The 22,131-nt window shown below is 39.5% G+C and overlaps 1 long non-coding RNA gene across 1 annotated transcript; it reads left to right on the top strand.

Annotated features, from left to right (window-relative positions):
- The first annotated feature begins 295 nt into the window (after window positions 1-295).
- Window positions 296-9,375, top strand: LOC111775943 (uncharacterized). The gene is made up of 4 exons (XR_011423671.1): window positions 296-925; window positions 6,561-6,903; window positions 8,312-8,385; window positions 9,235-9,375. It is a non-coding gene; the product is annotated as an uncharacterized lncRNA (long non-coding RNA).
- Window positions 9,376-22,131: the final 12,756 nt, after the last annotated feature.

Here is a 22,131-nt window from a genome sequence, read left to right as displayed (position 1 = left end):
GAGGTGAATAGGATTGGACATATGTTGACGGATTTATTGAAAAATTTGTTCTCTGGCCCAGTGTGAGAATCCTGAAGCTGTTTTGGATGTCATTCCCAAGCTGGAAACCACAGGCAATGCTTGGAAGTCCCGTAGTTATGGAAGCACGCCTGACACAAATTGTAAACTCTGTGTATTTGGTGACAGTGGCACGGGAGAAAAAGAAGAGGAAAAGAAACTAGACACGGCAAAGACAAAGAGAACTGCTCTGTATCCAGCTGCGAGACAACACTGCCATTTCAGAAGGCAGCCAGTTGTCATGCACAAGGAACATGAGGAGAAGGACCATGAGAAGGATGACAGAGCCGAGGCAGCTCCAAGGAGGAAATTGATGATCATACAAACATTTTGACAACTGATGGTGCTGAAAGGACAGCTGAAGAGCGGATCAATACCTTGCTTTATTTTTTTATAAGAAAAAAGGAAGAGGGTTTTTAGATTCTTTTGACAAGGAAATTGTTGCAGGAGCAGAAAAACTGGGTATAAAAGCCATGACGGGTTCTCTTGTTTTGACAAGAGTTTGTTTTTTTGTTTTTTAAATGATAAGATTAGAGAGGAAATTAAGAAATACCAATGCTATTTTCTACAGTTTGACACAGTAATGACAAAAGGCTCAGGAGTTCCTTCAGGTTTGGAAGTATATAGTAGCAATTCTTCAAGGTCAGACTGTCTTTAACATTCTAAGTATTTTGAAGGAGAAACAGGTCACAGGGCTTTTGGAAGAAGAGGTTATCATCAGCTCTTTGGGAAAGGTATCTAAGAAGTTAGGGCTCAAGAGAACTACTAAACAAATTGCTGTCAAAGTGAACCACTTATAAAATGGCTGGAAGAAGAAGAGGAGGAATAACCTGGAGGTGAAGACGTAGGTGAAGACAGGGATGCTGCAGTGAGTATCAAAGATTGCCAGCATACTTAAGCTGAAACTGGGAGTCTGACCACAGGGATGGTGAAATTATAATACTAATGCTGTTTAAAATGAGGACTCAACTTTTCTCACCAGGTCATGCTGCAGGTTTTTCTGCATTTTCAGATGGAAAGGCAAAGTATATTTACTAAAACTAAAAGGCTTTATTTCATGCTATCCTTTATATAGAAGCGTTTCATGACTTGTGGTCTGAAAATAAGAACAAAGAAGACTGCAGGGAATCTATGCACATTATTGAGCAATTGTGGTTTGTCTGTTTACAGTTCACCTCCGTTTGAAAAATTAGCAGTTAACAATCTGGATCTCATTTATGCAATCATAAAAATAAAGATTTTTTTCATGAAAACTTGGTTGCAGTTTGCATCAGGTGAGGCAAATCTTTGCCATCTGGATTACCAGATCTATCCTCTCTGTTTTCTCAATAATCTTCTTGTAAAAATACGTTAATTTTAACATATCTTATACATACACATTAATATTAAATATATTTAGATAGTATTATTTAGAACATTGCATTTTGCTTCTAAATTATGAGACATTTTATCAAGCATATGACAATGGTTTTTCTATATTGATTTTACCCTCTAATTAGAATGCTGTGAGGAACAAAAATGTTGAATATAGGCACAAAAACTGTAGTATGGTGGCTTTTGCTTTCTTTGTGTCTGTGAATTTTAATTTCCTTAAAAATGCTCATGTTAATCAAGATTACTCATTAATTCCTTGTGTTTAATATAAGACTACTCTCTTAAAGTAAGGCCCTTGTAATTACATTTTAAATTAGTGCTAAAGAACTCAATATTAAAAACTTGTCAGAGAAAAATGACCACTCAAAATTTAATTAACTAGTGAAAGTGGAGTAAAGGCACATACACACAATTTCTAGTACTTGTCTAAATGTAAAAGAGTCCATTCTGATTAAGGCTTTAGTCATTACAATCCAATTTAGTTTAACACGATTGCTTACATTTGCATAATTTAAAATGTTTAGAGTGAAGAGGGATCATTTATCTGACTTAGAAGATATGTAAGGAATCTTAGGAGGCTTCAATTAAATCGATTCCCAATCCTTACTAACATCATTGAACTCTTTAAACATAAAAATACTGACAGGCCCCGGTGGTTTTTTATTCTGTGATAATTTGGGAAGAGGACAGACCACTGTCTTTAAAACTCAATTGAACTAAGCAATCTGTTCCAAGAATTTGCCATAATTAGGAGAGTTAAGTCAATCTGGCACATAGGTTTTTTTTTCAAACCAAGTACTATTAACGCTGTTATAAACTTCTGTTGTTAACATCTGTTAAAAAGGGGCTTAACACAAAAGGATTTCTTAAAACCGGCCTGATACCAATGAGTGTTTCTTTGTTTCTTATCTTCACCAGATCACTATCTACTTCCCTTAACTAAAACGGCATTGTTCCTTTCTGCACACTTTGTTTTTTTCCTCTTTCCTGAGTCCCTAATACCTATTATTATAAATTTGTACAAGCTCTTTGAAGTCTCCAGAAATCAAATAGAACTCCTTTAAATTTGAGAGCCTTTATAATCATGTTCCTTTCCCTCTAGAAGTAGGTAAAAATTCCTTTTCCTTTCCTTACATTTGTTTATTCCTCTGGGTATAACTCTTATACCACTAAGGAGAAAAAAAAGCACAACATTATTCGATTAGTAGTTTTATTTCTTTAATTCTTTGTAGGTCATCTCACTATCCACAGCACAGGAGAGTGTCTCCTACCCACATATCTTCACGAGATCATTCTGGTGACACTGGGTGGATTCTCCGTTCATGTCGAGGAAGATCTGTTTATTTTGAACCAGAAGTTCTGGAAGCATGACAAAGTCACACACATGATTACTCTACATTTTCGTACGTGCAGTGAACAAACGGGAAGCCAATGTCTAGTCGATGGCTAAAGAATCTACCTGGGCTGATGTGAGCAGTATAGACATAGGTAGACACACAGAGACCAGCAGAACCAAAAAGACGTAAAAAATACTGACACAAATATATATGCAAGCAATCCCCACCCCCAACAAAATACAACACAAATAATATTGTTGCCAAAATTTTCGTGTGATTATTCACACAGCTAGTAATTGTACAAGCTAGAAACTGAATCCTGTTCTTCATACTCTAAACCCATTGCATTTTCCATACATGAAAGCTTCACGAAAAACAAACTGGGATGTCCCTATCCCTAGCACAGGCAATTTACTAGCTAAATCTGTGGTCTCTCCAACAATTGCATTTGAAGATAATCATCTACACCTGTGATCCACTTACGTCCAGAGTCACTGTAAGATATTTTGATGCAATTATCGGTAAAAGCATTTATGAGACTCTAAGAATCCAAACTAGTGTAATGCTGTCACTCTTGTCTTCGAGAATGAGCCCATTTTTGAGTTACTGACACATGTTCCATTATTAACTAACCTTGCTTCCCTGAGATATTAATAGTTCTGTAGAGCATAAACAATAAGTGGAAGAGAATAGGTGACATGGACCTCTGTAGTCAACACAACATGTAAGAAACAGCACTGGTCGTGGAATTAGGAACTCTGTATCAAAATCATAACTCTGTAGCCCAGCTTCTCCATCCATTAAATGCTAGGAATGAACAAAACCAGAGGCTTTCTAAAGCCATTCCAACTATAACATTAAACAATGGTGCCTCCAAAAGTGTGGGAAGAGATATAGAGGTAATTCATAGTGAAGAAACATTTTGAACCTCACTTTTCACATTAGGATATCTTGAGGTTTATTGGCTCGCTTGTAAAAACTATTTTTATTCTTTCTAGAAATGCTTATATTAGTCTGTCAGACATTGAATTTAATTCAATGCCAATAATCCCTGAATACCAAAGCTTAGGAAATTAGGCTTATCCAAGAAGTCTGGAGAGGCTGTCTAGAACTAATGAAGAAGATACATGATATCATCAATGTTTTGAACTCCGTCAGTCTTTTTGCTCAGCTATCCATAATGTGGGCTTTCATCCTCATGGGAACTGTATGGTAGCTGGATGCTGCATTATAGGCTTTCCATCCTCCTTCCCTGTAGGAAGAAGAAGAAAGATATGAAGGGGAGGTGAAGCACCTAAATAAGAAATTGACACGTTCTCAAGAAACTCTTGCAAAATTCTTCTTAGGTCTCCTCGGCCAGAACCATATCGCATTGCCATTTCTATCCACCATGAAGGCTGGAAAATATTGTCTCTCAGCTGTGCACTGTACCAATCCTGAATAAAGTCACCTCCCTTTTGCAAGAATGATAGGGAGACAGGTTAATGAAGAGGCAACTTATCTATTTATAATTAGTGTTGAATTTGCAAGATAATTTCTATTGAGGTGTGTCTTCATCTTGGGCAGCAGGATTCTTTGCATATTTCATTTGAAGATTTAGCGAAAATATTTGCAAAATTATGAAATGATACATTTAACACTTGATAAGATTTCTTCTAAAGTATTTTCTTAAACCCTAGATAGTAGCAGTGAATGGATATGGAGCCATTTTACCAGCACATTGCAGATGTTATTAAAATGCATTTGGAAGAGTTTTATATTTTATTTTTAAACACACACACACCTATATTAAATTTTAACGGCATTTTAAAGACCAAAATTTGTTCATTAATTTTTTGCTATGATTTTGGATAGCAATTAATTTTGAGTGTAAAAGGTAAATATTGGTAGGAAATTAATCAAAACTGAGTGTTGTGTCTCATTACAACCTTTTCAACCCACTGAAGCTGGTAAATAATTATAAAATTTGAATAGCAGGACTTGTTTTAAACAACTCATTTTTTCCCATGCAGAGGGTTAGTTTTCAGTTTACATAACCAGTATGAAATGTCTTGCTTACCAGTTGGAAAACCCCTGACTTTCCCCACTCAGTGAATACTTAATGAATTTCCTCTCTGGGTTGTTTCCTCACTAGGTACATAAATAAACACATAAACTCGGCTTTATTTATTGATTCATTTTTTGTAAGCTCAAGTGTTATTTATTTTACTCTTTGACGTGTCAAAATTTCAGATAATGGGATTAAAATTTTATGAACCTTCTGATTCAATACACCTGTGATTTGAGATTCTTAATATTGGTTAAATTTTTAAAAGTGACAATTACCTTATTGATATGAAAGTCATCTTCATTTTAAGTAAGTGGTATTCAGAGAAAGTCCCTTCAGCACTTAACCAATAATAATCACATTAATTCTTGTCATTAAAGAATCAACTAGATTTATTGTTAGAGATATTTCTTAATTATTTGTTTTAAAATGTAATGATTTTTTACATTAAATTACATTTATTTGCGGTTACCTTTTACTATCACAAATAATACTCCACAAAAAATGTACAGCGATGACATTTTTTATTTTTAAATTCATTTATTTAAGTAGAAAAAGTGAGTTAATTAAGCAAATAATATTACAACTGGTTTACAGTTATGGTTTTTTAATTATAGAATTTGGGGATAGTGCACTTTTTCTAAGATTGAGCACTTGAAAAAATCCCAATTCTTCTTTAAGGAGCACCACACAGTGTTAAGAAATTTAATAGCTCAATTCCTAAAGCTTGAGTATATGCGATATGGAGAACACAAAAATAATATAGTACTTTTTCTATTTGGGTTTTCAAAATCTTTGTAACTTGTACTTGAATAAGTGGGACTCATAAAACTCGAAGAAACCTACCTCTTTCTTTTCCCACAACTGTCCTTTCCAAACATCCTCAGTGGGGCTAGTTCTCTTCAGCTTCTTATTTAAAATCTAAGGTAAGTTACTGTCAGTGAGTGAGGATTCTCTGATCGTTTCAGTAATTATAATGTTCAGTCTTGTGTAAGAATCAAAACTCAACTGTCATTTATAGTGAAAACTTCTTCCTTCCATCAGTTTGGGTCTGCCTTAGACAGGATGCCTATCATGGGAGGCAGGAAAGTGTGCTGTCTTTTTCTAGCCATCTTCCCTAGCTCACTAAGAGGGATTTCTGATCCTTGCAGAATCAAGGGCAGGAATGAGAAGAGTTGAGGACTAGAAAATGTCTTCCTTGACTGGTACTTTCCCAACTTGATGTCAGGCTGGTAGGGGTTGAGTGTTTTGCGGCTCCATCACTGGGATTCATTGGCTGTGGTTCTCTCAGTATTTTAATGCACTTATTCAGCTGGTTGCTCAGGATTCCTCCTAGGTCCCATCCCTGGGTGTCCATCAGAAAATCTCCAGCCTCATTCTCTTCAAGGTCTGCTTGCTCCCTCCTGATGTCCTTTTGGAGCAAGCTCTAAGACCACCCATGGAATCTCTTCCACATGGTTTACCTGTAGAAGGACAGGTCATCCCAATCCAACCTACTCTTGCGTAGCTATGGCAGACAGACTTCGTATCTGTCTCATGATTCCTGCCTCCTGGTGTTCATGCCCATTTGTTATTGCTTCCCCTTGAGTATAGGCAAGAGCTGTGGCTTGCTTTGAATGAATAGAATATGGCAAGAGTGACAAGTGTATGTGATTATGTGTATGTGATTCCACGATTATATTGCAGAAGACTGTAGCATCTGTCTTACTGGTGTCTCTCTCTCTCTCTCCCTTGCTGGTTTTGAGGGACCAAGCAGCTATGTTGGGGAGCTCCATGTGGCAAGGAACTGCAAGCAGCCTTTAGGAACAGCCTGCTTATAGCCGACAGGCCAGCTAACTCTGGCCAACAGCCTACAAAGACCTCCAGCCAACACCCAGCAGGAAAATGGGGCTCTTTGTCCCATAACTGCAAAGAATTGGATTTTGTCACCAACAGTGGAGACTTGAAAGTGGATCCTTCTTCAGCCAAGCCTCGGATGAGACCAAACCCTGCCAACACCTTGACTGCAGCCTTGTGAGACCATGAAGCAAAGAACCCCATTAAGCCATATCCAGAGTCCTGACCCATTGAAACTGTGAGATAATAAAGGTAAGTTATTTTAAACCTCTAAGGTTGTGGCAATTTGCTATGCAGCAATAGGTAAATACGCTGGCCATCAGAGTCGAAAGCCCCAGCCTTAGGCTTTCGGTTCCTCAGAGCGTGTTAGACTAAAGTCTACCATCTTCCCCAAACTGTGAAGATCTACATTAAGCTCCCCACATGGTCCCATTCTAGCCTCTGTCTCTGAGCTTAGAGACGAGGGGAAAGATCTTCCTTCCTTCTCCGACAGAGGGAGGAAGGAGAAAACCCCACAGAACGTCAACAGTTTTCTTCCAATGGAATTCTCCAATAAAGCTCTCAAGGAATATTCTGTTTCTAGCAAAATTCTCTGGGTTCCAACTTAGTCTTTAAACTTCTTTTATAGGCTAGTTGAGAGAACCGTTTTTGGCTAACTCTCTTGTAATTTCTGCTTGGGTGAATGGCATTTCATTTTGTAAACTGAAAGCAATTGTCAACTCCATGGCAAATCAAGAACAGGGGCAGTCCCTCCAGGTGCAGGCAATAGGGGAAGCATTGTCTGTAGAAACTTTTAAAACAATAGCAGAACTGCCATCTGCCTTTTATCATCCACGTGTAAGCAATTCTAAATATACTGATAATAAAATACTCCTTCCCCGAAAAAAAAATCTTCTGTTGGTCTAGATTCTAATCTAAAAATGACCTGTTCCTTGCCTGTTCCTGTTCCCTCCCACCGCCCTACCCTTGCAATGACACTGTGTTATCTATTGTCTCTTGGCCTCAGATGGAACTGAGCAGTCTCCTGCCCACGTAAGTCCTGTTATGTCCAGATGGACACTTTAACTTCAGATTTTACAATGCCTTCTGAGGCTGAATTAGAAAAAGCTGCCCTTCCTGAGGATCCTTTGCTGTCATCTGCTGGACGATTGTAAAAAGTGCAGAAATTCATGATGGTTGCAAAAGTGCATGTCGTCTCTTAGATCTGTGCTGTGTTCCCCCTGCATGCTCATATGTGGTGGTATTGTGTATGCGTTGAAAGTGCACCCGTCAGAAGGAAGGTGGAACATTTAGCATTATCTAAGGTATGAAGAATTAAGATGTAAAATTTCCACCTTCTAGTGCTTTTCTTTCTGTTTGGTCTAGCAGGACTGGTACCAGAAAGTCACTTGGGTGGACCTGTGTGTGATTGTGTGGTGGTGTGGGGGAAGGGGGAGAATGGGTTCTCTGGAGAAAATAAAGGAAACAGGCTCTGGAAGGGTATACTAGCTTTATTGTCCAGCAAAGCAAGGCAGGGAGAAATAGAAGATGAGGAAAAGGAAATGCATGCGTACTAATGAAATGGCACTGTGCCAAGTCACTGTTCTAAGTGTTTGACATATTTCTTCTCATCCTATTAGCATCTGGTGCTATTATATGTGTAACTCTCCCTATTTTGCAGACAAACAGAGGAAGACACTGAGAAGTGAAGGGACTTGCTCGAGACCAAATATTTTGTGTTTGAGGAAGTAAATGGTGAGGCTTCTTGAGGGAAAGTGCCCAGGCATCTTATCTGCAGGGTTAGACGTGCGTGACTCTCTGAGCCCAGACTGACCCTGAGCTCCAGGGGCAGATAAGTTCCACTTGTGGCAATGCTGAGGTCAGTGACCTTAAGCTCCAGAACAGGACTTGCCCACACAGTAGCCTCTCTGCCGTGGCTTCTGGCGGCTGCAGTGGAAATTGCAATTTTTATTTTCCATGAGTGGATGTGGGGACTTCCTTTGCTTCTGCCCTTAAAAATAAAAATAAGAATAAATCGGGGGCCAGCCCAGTGGCATAGTGGTTAAGTTCACATGCTCTGCTTCGGTGGCCCAGGGTTCACAGGCTTGGATCCTGGGCACGGACCTAGCACCACTTGTCAAGCCACGCTGTGGCGGCATCCCACATAAAATAGAGGAAGATAGGCACATATGTTAGCTCAGAGACAATCTTCCTCAAGCAAAATGAGGAAGACTGGCAACAGATGTTAGCTCAGGGCCAATCTTCCTCACACAAAAAAAAGAAAAGCAAAAGAATAAATGTTCCAAGCCAGCAGCAGCTCTGCCACTAGTGCTAACCTTGGAGGTCACAGTAGAATGTCACCTACTGGTCACTGCATGAGTCAGAGACTTCTTTGTCTCCCAAGTTTACAAAAAACGTTCATGGTACCTAAACGTGGGGTGAGGAGGGAAAGGAATACATGGTGGTGTATAACTATTGGGAAATGGAAACTTGATATGTTTTTATGAGATTTATCTTCCAGTTACTTTCAATTTGTTTGAGAGGAAATCTACTGCTTGGTTAATATAAAGTATCTCTTAGGCTGGAAACTTTCCTTCCCTTCAGTTCTGGAAGCAGGAGCACTCCCGCCCTCAATGATTCATCTTATCTGCATGACATCTCGTTGTGAAAAGAGTACTCAATATTGTTTGAGGGGCTGCATTGAAACACAGAGAGAAGAGAAGAAGAAAGAAGATTAAGCAAAAAGTATATATATTTTTTATACTTATATATTTAAATATAATATATATTTAATATATATAATCATATATAATAAATAATATATTATTTAATATAAATATATAATACATATATACATACATATATATTATATGTTTATATTAAATAATATAGTATATATAATATATTATACATATAATTTATATATTATATATGTAATGTATATAATATATATAATATATTATATTTAAATATAATATTTTTTATATCTATATAGTTCATATATATATCAATTTCACATATATATATATGCCACTCAGGGGCTCTAATGAGCTGTATAGTTGTGTAAAAACGGTACCTTAAACAGTAATTAAACAGATCTGTGCTTCATAGGGTACTTACAGCTCTCTTTTTTGAGACTTTTTTTTCTTGTATTGCTTCTGAAAAGATCAGCTCTCTGCTTTATACAATGGTAGGATGATAAGTGTTTGAGAATAATTTTTAACATTTACATATTAATTGTAAAATTTTGGAAATATAGATAAAATATAAAAATAATAAAACTGATATGTGCATATTTGCCCAAGAGATTCAAGCATTTTCAGGATTTGTCTTCTGTATTTATTTAGATTCACCCTTTCCCCCCTCAGAAATGAAATGTCAGAGGCCTCTCTGAAGCTTCCACCTCCTCCCCTTTTCTCCTTCCCCAGATGTCTCCACAGTTAGGAGGGAACTTCCTTTCTCTGGCTTCACGTTTCCTATGGGGGAACTTCCCATAGAGAAACACACCTTCTCCCTACTCCTTCACCTGCTCCTTTTCAGGGAAGGAGGGATGAACATAATCACAGAGTTTGGAACTAGGCGTTGGGTTTGGACAGCTCAGCTCCTCTGAGTTTCTTCTCTCTTTCTGGAGCCAGTCTGCCCACTGGAAAGCAGTAAGTCTACTCTGCTCTTCCCCTTCTGGGGTGGGAGGTGCCTCATCTTAGGGGAGAGGCCTAGGGTGGCCCAGCTCTGCCAGTGACTGTTTGGGAACATCGATTTAATTGCATTTGGTCTCGAACTGAAGGAATGCTTTCCTTTCAGCTTATCAGGAATAAAGTGATATTTTGGTTTTCATCTGAGTATTAGCTGAGGTGAGAAGAAAGAGGTGTTATTTAGTAGTCCCTCAATTCCCCCAAAATATGTATCCAGAGACTAGAAACTTTAAAAAATAAGTAAAAGCCAGCATTTGGGGAGACTGAGGTGTCTGTTGCAGCCTTGATTGGGTGGCTGCAAGTCAACAATCAACTGAGTTCATTCTCGGTTAGAAGTTGATAAAATGGAATTATATCTCTTAGGTGGTTCATATAATACTGGGTGACGAGGTGAACAAGCCTTGTTTGAATGGTGGATGCTTCTGGGACATTGAGAGTCTTGAAGACTCAATGTAGGGAGTACGTTAGGAGAACAAAATGCCCAGGTCACAAACAAGGAAAAGGAAAATAGAATATACTCTAATCAATGAACAACATCAACTTTTCATCAATAGATAAGGGAATGGGCCAATTTAAGAAGCAGATGAATTCTTAGTAGCTCCACTGAGTCTTTCAGAGAGTAGGAAACCTACAGAAGGAAATAGAATATTAGCGTCATGTGTGATTCCTGTAGAAAAAAAATGCTGCAGAGAAAAGAAATATTTCTGCTACTTTGAGGTACCATAGTATTTATGTGTGAAGTGCCACACTGAAGGCCTGTGGATTTAAAAGCGGAGGAAAAGCTAGGTTCTAGAATGGAGCTCTTTGGCAGAGGAAATGGCCGTCTTTAGACTCTTGGGGGTTCTAGCTTCACAGGTATAGATAGAAGCTTTAGTCAGAATTTCTCTGAGAGATTCTTTGCCTGAAATTAGAGTGAGGACAAGGGAAAACCTTCACCTGGGTGCTGGTTTTGTAGGCCTAAGTGATTCCAGCCAAAGGACTGTATTCCCAGAGAGTTCTCATATTCGATGCAGCATGAGGGCGACAGGAACACAGAAACCAGAGAGGAAACAGACATCAAGAGGTTTTGAATAAGCTGAATGAGACATAAGTACCTCCAGAGTGACTTGGTACAGAGAAGCCACCAAAGTTCTAAACTTTGCAAAGTACCTGTGATGGTTAATTTCGTGGGTCAACTTGACTGGGCTAAGGGATGCCCAGAGAGATGGTAAAGCATTCCTGGGTGTATCTGTGAGGGTGTCTCCAGAAGAGATAATGTTTGAATTTGAATCGGCTGACTGGGTAAAGAAGATGGCCCTCCCTGATGAGGTTGGGCATCATTCAATCTGTTGAGGGCCTGAATAGAACAAAAAGGCAGAGGAAGGGTGAATTGGTTTTCCCTGCTTGAGCTGAGACATCCGTCTTATCCTGCTCTCAGACATTGGCACTCTTGACTCTCAAGCCTTTGGACCAGAACTGAATTACACTACCAGCTTTCCAGTTCTCCAGCATGCAGGCAGCAGATCATGGGATTTCTTGGTGTCCATAACCACGTGAGCTAACCGCTATAACAAATCTCTTATATGTACAGTCATGCGTTGCTTAACAACAAGGATACATTCTGAGAAATGCATCGTTAGGCAGTTTTGTTGTGCAGACATCATAGAGTATACTTGCACAAACCTAGGTAGTATAACCTGCTATGCACACAAGCTATGTAGTACTAATCTTATGGGACCACCATTTGTATGTGCGGTCTGTCATTGACCAAAACATCATTATGCCATGCATGACTCTATCTCTATCTCTATCTAATCTCTATATTGTATTGGTTCTTTTTCTCTGGACAACTCTGATTAATACAGCACTGTAATTGCTCAAAGGCTGCTCTCTCAGAGAGACAGCAGTGTGCACACACAGGTTTCTTCACCACCCCACCATGAAGACAGCATGAAAAGATACTCAAATTCAATTTTAACTAGTTTTAAATTCACACATCATTGATCTTCAAAAACTGGAATTGATTGGCATCCTTGAGGATGAAAAGCAAGGTTTCTTTTCCTCCATCTACCCTCCTTCCTTCGGATCCTCCTGAGTTACTGCTTGGTATTTGGAAACATGTTATAGTTGTAGGTTAATTATGGGGTTCTGGAAACCTAATTTCCTTGGGGAAACTGTTCAAGGGGCTTATTTTTGGCTTGTTTTCTATATTTTGTAAATGTGGAGCTGAGAAAAGTTGGAATGCTGCTAAATCCCCGACGTTACACAGAATCTGAGGGAGACATCGCTGGGTGAGTTAGTGAAATAAGAAAATGTGGTAAGGTGACCTTTGGACTTTTTTTTAACATCCAGGGTAAAGGGGTTTAACTGTTTTTTTTTTTTTTAGGGTGAGGAAGATTGGTGCTGAGCCAACATCTATTGCCAATCTTACTCTTTTTGCTTGAGGAAGATTGTCATGAGCCAATATCCATGCCAATCTTCCTCTATGTTGCATGTGGGACACTTGCCATAGCATAGCTTAATGAGAAGTGTGTCTGTCCACGCCCAGATCCGAACCCGCAAACCCTGGGCTGCTGAAGCGAAGCACACAAATTTAACCACTACGCCACTAGACCAGCCCCAAAGGGGTTTAACTTTTTAAATTTTTCCTTGGGAATTTGATAATGAAAGAAGGCTTACATCAAACACTGCAGCATAATTCTACTGTTGATAATGTAGAATTAAAAAATTTTCTCTCATCATTTGAATTTATTATGTACCATTTTGGGAGCTATATTGGACAACATGGCCTAACATAATAAAAAATGAGAAGCCAAAGAGAAATTGAAAAATTTTAAATGAATTTTTATATTAAAACCACTTTTTAATTCCTTTTTGGAAGATCTGAGAATTTCCCTATGGATTAAGCAATTGCAGGCTTGCCATCCAGGCCTTCAAATTTGTACCAAATGGTAAGGGAGCTCCTAGAAGCTGCATTTTCTCCAGTTCTCATCCTCACTGTGGCTTTGGAAGACAACGGACCAAGGAAATCTTCCTGGAGAATAGAACTGCGAATAAATGAACTGTCTGACCAAGGAGCACGTGTCACCGTTTGGACCAAGCTCCCGTGATATTCTTATGCGGTGTTCATTGGAGGAGAGTTTGACTTGACTTCCTTTTGGGAAAAGCTGAGTGCACATCATGGAGCTGTGATCCTTGGTGGAAGTGTGTATCAGAAGAAAAATGTACTTGCATGAGGAATAGCCAGAGGAGTGAACTGCACCACAAACTTGTTGTTTCTGCGTTCCTCTCCCAACAATCTATGACTTCTGTTTGGGTATCCCGGTAGTTCTGAGGAACAGACTCCACCCGCTTCTCCAGCTCCGGTTCTGGGCTGTCATCCCCCACTCCCACGGCAGTGATCCATTCAGTGCGGACACGTGACCTAACGTGGTTCAGTCAGATTGATTCTCAGTAGTTCTGAAACTTCAGACAAAAACACTGTTCTTCCCAACTATGGGGTAGTATGTGGATGCAAGGCCTGTTCTCGATGTAGACATTTTTGTTAACAGCAGGGAATCAGCCCGAGGATGAAGCCAAAACGCCACAGACAGCAGAGCCAAGAATTTGGGCTGCAGGCTCCGTGACATCATAAACTGCTGCTCTAATCTTGTCTGAACTTTGCCCTGACTCTGTCCTTTTTGGATACGTAAGCCTATAAATTTTGTTTAGTTTTAAGGAAGGTGGTTAAGTTTTAATTGTATTAATTGAAAAGCTCATGACACATTATCATTGTATGCATCATGTTTTCTTATGCAAATATATGCATAGAATGAATTCCTGGCAGTAGAATTTCCAAGCATAAATTGCCCAATTAAAACAGACACACACAAAAATAAGGTCAGAAACTGACATGAAATAGTGTATATTAGGTGGAAACATGTCTCTTATGTCAATATTTGTAAACGTAAAAAACACATTAATAGGAAGATTCTTAGATTAAGTCACAAAACAAAACCCAGTAACATTTTATATATGACACAGTTAAGCCAAATGATTGTGTGAAAAATATGTGTTCTTGGTGAGAGCGACTACTAGCTTAGTTATGACTGGTAGTTTAATTGGAGGTACAACTAGCCTTGCTGCTTAGATACTAAGTCTCAAAAAGGAGCCCTTCGAATATTACTTGAATACATCCAGGCCTTCTTGTTCTCCTTGGTGGAGCAAAGAATGCATATAACAGTCTCACCATCTGAGCATTGAGAACAATGCAAATCTTTAAGTCTCTTAAAATGTCAGCAAAATGGTGGGGGAGGGAGGGCATGATTTCATCAGAGCACACGGAATGAAACTTTCTCAAGGCAGTTTCTTACCAGAATCTTATTTACCCATGGCAGCCCTTTCTCCACTGTTTCTTCCCTCTTCTTCACACTGTCTAGCCTCCTCTAGCAACTTTTCTGTTTTCTTGGAAAAATTTCATGAACTTTTTTTTTTTTTTTTGGTGAAGAAGATTGGCCCTGAGCTAATGCCTGTTGCCAATTTTCCTCTTTTTTACTTGAGGAAGATTGGCCCTGAGGTAACATCTGTGCCAGTCTTCCTCTATTTTGTATGTGGGTTGCCACCCCAACATGGCTTGATGAGTGGTGTAGGGCCGTGCCTGAGATCCGAACCCATGAATCCAGGCTGCCAAAGCAGAGTATGCCAAACTTAACCACTATACCACCAGCCCAGCTCCACTTTTTTTTTTTAATAGAAAGAGAAATAAATTTTCCTATTTATAAAATATAAGAAGGAAAAGGGCCCTGGGTATAAAATCTAAATGTCTAGGATGTGAATGGTCGGGAACACATAATATGACTCTGCTTCCGTCAGTCATGAGTGTGAGGTGCAAGGAAAATAGGGCCTGAGAGCTCTTTCTGTACCAGACAGAAAACCTCACAAGAGTAAGAGCCACAGAGCCTCTGTGAAGAAGATGGATCAGAGAGAAGTGAATGGTGTAGAGCAGAAATTTAACTCTCTCTCTCAACTTCTTTTCTTCGTAAGCCTACCCCTAAGACTCTGGCCTAGTTGGTGGTCCTCCCAAAAGGATTAGCTCATAGTAGAAATGTGTGCACGTGGGACGGGAGATAGAGGGAGGGACTCCAGCAGAGGAAATGTTTACGAATGCACACACTCTAAGATCACCTGTCTGCCACAGAGCCATAGGTTTCCTCTCATAGTTGTTAACCAATGTGTAAGTACAATTTTGTATGCTAGTTTTTCCCTTAAAGTGATGGCATAAAGATTTTACCATGGCTGTATCAACTCTTCATCAATACTGTCTCTAACTTTAATATCAGTGCAATATTTCTTTGGGTCTAGAATATCTTAATCTAATTAGATAGTCTTCATTTTTGTGCATTTGTATCAAACTTTCTTTATGTGATAAATAATGTGCTCCCCCCTTTGCATTGAGAAACACAAAAATGACTTGTTTACTGTCACAGAGACCTTTGTTTCTCCAATTCAGATAGGTAAATTGTCTAAATTCTGTACTCTGGGCCCTAGAAATGAAGGATAGAAAATGAGGAGAGGAAAAGAAACCAAGCCGTTCTTGAGGAAAGAAATGGGAAAAGGAGTTATAAGGAGGCGATAAAATTGTTTCTTCTCCAGGACAAACAAGTGAAAAAATTGGGCTCCCCTCCCACCAGGAATTCTGGCTCCCACTTATGGATCCTGAGACTGGCAGATTTTTCTAGGCTGTGGAAAACTGATACTCAGCTGAGGAATCACATCACAGGCTGTAACACTTAATGTTATTATTTTTCACTTGATTGTGCAAAAGAAGTGTGTTAATATGATGTCTAGGACTGATACCAAGTAAATACACTGCCTACAATTGCTGCTTTGTCTTATTTTGCTCTTGTTCCAAATTCAAATGATTTTATCCATCACTTCATTCATCGCTTAAGGAGATGACAGTTTGTTCTATGGGTGAAGGTGTGCCTGAAAACAGGCCACCGCTCGTCCTCTCTACTCCACACAGGCTGGATATTTGGCCTTTGGCAGATGGTCATACCACTGTTCATCCAGTCAACTTTCATCCAACAAATATGAATTCAGAAAATCAGAAATGATGCAGGGTCGGTGAGCCGAGGAGTCGAAAGAAAGATTTTTTAGACTCTCAAGATCTGGCAGTAGTGCTCTTTTATTTAGAGAATAGTATAGAATAGCATGGGGACAGGACCCATGGGCAGGCAGAGCTGGTGCGTGGGGACAGGACCCACGGGCAGTCAGAGCTCCTGCTGCTGCCCCGAGTTGAGGGTTAGGGCTAAATTTAAGGCATGGGTATGTGAGTCATCTCTTTACAAGACAAAGGAAAAAAAGTTAAAATGGTACCAGTGCCAGTAGGGTCCGGCCATTGGGCGGTCCCACAACTTTTAGATAAGAATCAAACCGGATTGAGTAAATGGCAGAAGTCACCGCTCAAATATTATCTTCAACTAAAGACAAAGGAGGATTTTGGGGTGGGGGGTCAGTTACATAAGGTTGCCAGACAGTAAACGACTTAAGTTCTTGCCTTCCCCATTAAGAGTTTCCAGAGATAAGGCCATCCCCCCTTCCTCCTGGTGCAGAGAGGGAGGCGTGGAGATTTCCTTCACAAATGCAATTGTCTCTGATCAAAGGGCAAGCAAATTCCACTCCTCGGAGCCTGATTCTCATCTGCAGTTTTAAAATTAACCAGCCTAAAAATCCTCATCATAAACTGTTTTAAAATTAAGCAGCCTAAAAATCCTCATCACTAAATGCCAGTTACAGTATACATGAGCAGAATCATACATTTTTGTCCTACCAAGCCATCCTAAGTTACTATTCCACATGAGCTACCATACACAATTAATTCTCTTACTCAGCCAGTATTTATGAGGTGCCCACCATGTGCCAGTGCTATGCTAGAGACTAGCAAAACCTTATGAACAAGATATTGTCGTTGCCCTTGAATGCGGTGTGTAGAGAGCATCCTGAGAGAGCGAAGGTGGGAGAAGTCGGTTAAACAACGGAAAAAGCAGGCTTTTCAAGGACACTTAGATGGTGCTTTTAAAGAAGAGCAGATGCTGTGGCCATATGCATTGTAGGCAGGAGGATCAGTGTGGGCAAAGGCTCGGGTTCTGTTGGAGGACTTAGAGCATTTTGTTATGATTCTATCACAGAGTGAGAAGTGAGAGACCCAACTGGGAGAAAGGCAAGATCCTGGATGCCCAGGGCTCTGAACGCCCCCTGAGGCATTGAGATTTGTCAGGGAGGCAATAAGCAGCCATGGGGGAATTTTAGCAGTGTGGTGACAAAATCTCAATTGTATTTCCTAAAGTCCCTATATAGCAGGGTGTGTGAGGGTAAGGAGAGGCAAAGACAGGTCAGAAAATGCAAAATAAAAGGACAAAGGATGCAATATTAATATCAGACAATGAAAAGTCTAAAGAAAATTCTTAAATATGACAACGGGTCTCGTTTGTAATGATGTTACATTGTGGAGAATCTTTATGACCAAATTACATGATATACAAGTAATGAAAAATTGGCCTAGGAATAGGAGAAACTAACAAAAATACAATAGCCATGAGACTTTTTAACATATCTTGTAAGGTTTGAGAAATGTACAAAAAAAATATGATGTGAATAATCAAATGCTTGAATGAACCAGTATAAAGGAAACATATTTTTTAAGCTCACCTGGCACATTGACAACAGTTGACCGCATTTTCATCCCAAAGAAAACCTCATTAAATTTATAAAAATCAGGTCACATTCACTAATCACATTGTGGTAAAGTGGAAAAAGATAATGTAAATATTTGTTTTCACAATTAAAAAAATTCAAGCCCAATGAAAATTTATAAATTTTTATACTGTCAATAACCAGATTAAAAATCTGAAGTGAATATGTTTTGTTCACATTGCAACAAAAATGTTAAATAATCAGGAATTCTCTTAACCTGAAGTGTAAAGGACTTATATGAGGAAAGATACACATTTTTTATTACAGAACATAAAAAGAGACTTGACTACAGCGACATATTTCTGGATGTCAATTATTCCAAATTTTATTTTAAATGTAATTCACTTCCAAAAATAGTCCCCTGTGGAACGTGACAATAATTTAAAGTTCATATGGAATGGGCATAGTTAGCCAAAAGCCTTTCATAAAAGATAAAAGCTGGAGTGAAGACTGTACTATCAGTAATGAAAATTGAAATACTTTAAATAATACAAATTGTTTGTTACTGGCACTGAAATAGACTGAAGATAAAATCATGAGAATAGAAATCCTAGGGGCCGGCCCCGTGGCCAGGTGGTTAAGTTCGTGCACTCTGCTTTGGCTGCCTGGGGTTCGCTGGTTTGGATCCTAGGCGCGGACCTACACACTGCTCATCATGCCATGCCGTGGCAGCTTCCCACACAGAGGGACTAGAATGACCTACAACTAGGATATACAACTATGTACTGGGGCTTTGGGGAGAAAAAAAAAGGGAGAAGATTGGCAACAGATGTTAGCTCAGGGCCAATCTTCCTCTCATAGGAAATAAAAACCCAACAATCTTACCTTTAAAAAAAAATTCCAGACAATAACTATATCTATATGTGAATATAATATAAGAAAAATGTTAATGTCTGTTAAACATATTCTAAATAAATTATTTTTAAACCGTGGAAGAAAAAATACAGCTAACTCAATATATGCTAATAGGCCAGATCCAGCCTTATATTACTTATGCTATCTCTCAGAATAAACAACAGATAACAGACGGAATGAATAATCAAATGTTAAAAAAATTAAAGAAGAAAGAAGAAAATATCTATTTTCTTGTCATTTTAGAGTTTGGAAGCAATCTCTAGGCATACAAAAATGTGCTTAATCACCCAGAAATTTAAGCACTTTTTAACTAACGTAAAAACCTGATGAACAATTCAAAAGGCAAAGCCAAATTATAACAAGGGATAAATATTTGTAACAGCTACAACAAGCAATAAGAGAAAGAAAAATAGGCAGGAAAATAATAAATGGAAGAAGGACAGAATCAGGCAGTTCAGCTAAAAGAAATAGAAATAGCCATGTGTTTATTCATGAAAAAAAAATTGGATTTGAAAGTAAATGATTTGTGTGATCAAATAAATAAAAAATGAAGTGTCCTAAAATGCAAATAAGAGAGGGTGAGAGAGAAAGGCTTTAAGCGTACCCCAAGGGGGAATATTCAAGATGTGGAAGTTTCTGGGAAAGAGGAAGCTGAGACAGGATATGCAACATTGGGCCTTTTGCAAAATCAGCACGAAGAGCGTCAGAGTCCAAGTTCCCAGGGAGATTCTTGCAGTAAAACTTTGTGATGGCTGTCACAAAAGCAGTTAGGGGCTGGCAGTGCAACCCAGGTCCCGCGGCCTGTTGTTTGCATCTAGTTAGAATGCAGAACAATTATGTCCACATGCAATTTCACAGCATGACATTTGAATATTTCTTTCAGGGCTACAGAGATGGTCAAATGAGGAAGGCTGAATGAGAGCATTCAACATCAGAGTTATACATCCCAACATCTTTTGTCCTCACCCTTGTCCTGAAACCCCAGGACTCAAAAACTCCAGCTCTAGAATTCTTCTGTAGCTGGCATACAGAATCCTTTTTAACTGGTTCAGAGGAAGTACTGGAGAGGCCTCCGTGCTCAGGCGTGGGACTGATCCTGTGTCCAGTGGACACAAAGGTGACCAGTGAACACTCAGGACAAGCTGGTCTCAGCCAATGTCCTAGGACTGAACCTAAACATAGAAAACCAGAGAATCAGAGAACAGCCCGTTACCGTGCCCTGATTATTTTCCTTTGCCCAAATCAACAATCTTCAGCTAGTTACTTGTTAGAAGAGATACATGTTTTTGTTTGTCTGCTTGGTAGCCTGAGAAATAATAAAACTGAGTCAACTTCTGAAAGCCTTGGGGAGTAACAGTGCCCACTGTCAGAAGACGCTCTTGTCTCTGTCCTTGATGGATTCTCAGGAAAGCATGGAATGTTCTGCCCATGGGCTGTCACCTGGGACTTTCTTTTAAGAAGAAAACCCAAGGGTTGGAGATACTTAGCCTGGATGTAGCACATTCTAGGAGGCAGAAAAGGTGCTTTAGCCGCCTGCATCCAGATGTGGCCCAAGCCTTCTTACTGTGGAATACCAGAGTCAGCCTTCCTTGCATCTGCTGGCGAGAGCTGAGCTAGTATTTGTAACGGCTCAAACCACTGAATACCCCAATGCCCCTAATCTCCTTCTCATCAGATTCTGACACCTGTCTTCAAGTCAAAGATTATCCAAGACCTCTGGAATGAAAAGTGTATCAACGTCACCTACCTGCCTCTCCACCTCCAGAGTAGCTGAGTGTCTCTAGGTGTCCCCTGAACTGTGTGTCTTGTAGGTTCCTCTTGTCACATTAGGAGCATCTGCTCACCTGAACATCTGTTTCTTTCTAAAATAATGTTTTATGGGCATATGGGATGCACTGTCAACACTTAGACTTTTTATGAGTCTGAAATCCAGATTCCGGGCACATGTACCAGCTTGATTATGGTGGGAAGGGAATGACGAGCCATTTCTTCCACTTCAATAGGAGTCAGGTATTTTTGGAAGGATCTACGAAGTGGACAATGGCTCAGGGCCAGTTTCATTGCCTTAAATCGAGCCCCAGCCCCTGGAGAATTGTCTTCAAGAGTATTTATCCTGATTTAGATTTTTTGGTCCGTTATTCCCTAAACTCACATACTCTCCCCCTCATCCATAACCCCTCTTTTAAGATCATTTTTTGGAGTATTTTCTCCTTTTGTTAACAGTTAATACTGGTGGTTTATCTCCTGTGTGCTGGTCGCCTATCTAGCATGGACTGTGGGCCATTCCTTTGTATTTGTTTAGTCAATAAATATTGAGTACTGATAAGTAGCAGGCTCAGTGCTAATGGCTAAAACTTTCAAAATGAGCTATTTCTTTTATTTGCTATGATATTTGAAAGTGACTTTCAAAGGAGGGGGAATGGATTTAGGGGAGTCATTCTTTCTGATGGTTAAAGGCAGTCACTTCACACAAAAGGGAAGAATAAATCAGAAATGAGAAGGTAGCAGGACTCCAAGGAGAGAATTTTGGCCTGCATAAGGGAAAGGACTAGGGGGACATACATTATAGAGAAGCTGTTGGGCTCAAGAGACTAGTTAAGGAGAGAGCTAAGGACAGACAAGCCAAATGGAAACTTGAAAATTTTTTCTAGAAAGTTCTAGACAAAAGACTGTCTTCAAGCAGAAAGGCCGCTGAGGTTGCTTGACCCCAAGGCTATGCTACAGGCTGTCTCAGGAGATGCTGAAAGCCGCTGATGTTTTATTCAGGTGCCTGTACGTTGAGGGTGACAAAAAAGGGTGGTAGGTTGCAAAAATGGCCATAATTTTTTATTCTCTCCTGCATCCTTGTCCTTTGCAATGTGAGTTTTCAGCATTTTCCATCAATAGGTGGGCATCTATTTCCTCTCCCCTTGAATTTGGGTAACCCTGTCACTTATTTTAGATAATAGAATACAGTGAAAATTATGGTGCACCAAATCTGAGTCCAGGCCTCAAGAAGTCTGGTCCACTTCTCAGAAACCTGCCCAGCCGCCATGTGAAGAAGCCCGAGTTCATCTGATAGAGGAACATATCTGATAGACCTCCCAGGGACTAGCTGTTCCTGGAACACAAGCCAGGTTGTGCTTTTCACTCTTGCTCCATCAAAGGGAAAAGGGTGACATGTTTTGGGGGATGAATTAGGATGCAGGAGCAGTAGAAACCTCAAGCCCTGGCATCAGGAGACTTCTCCTAGCATCCATGA

The sequence above is a fragment of the Equus caballus genome, chromosome 12 (assembly GCF_041296265.1).
Source record: "Equus caballus isolate H_3958 breed thoroughbred chromosome 12, TB-T2T, whole genome shotgun sequence".
NCBI classification, from domain to species: Eukaryota; Metazoa; Chordata; class Mammalia; order Perissodactyla; family Equidae; genus Equus; species Equus caballus.
Note: the sequence above shows the minus strand (reverse complement) of the source record. Positions and strands in the feature narration are given on the sequence as shown.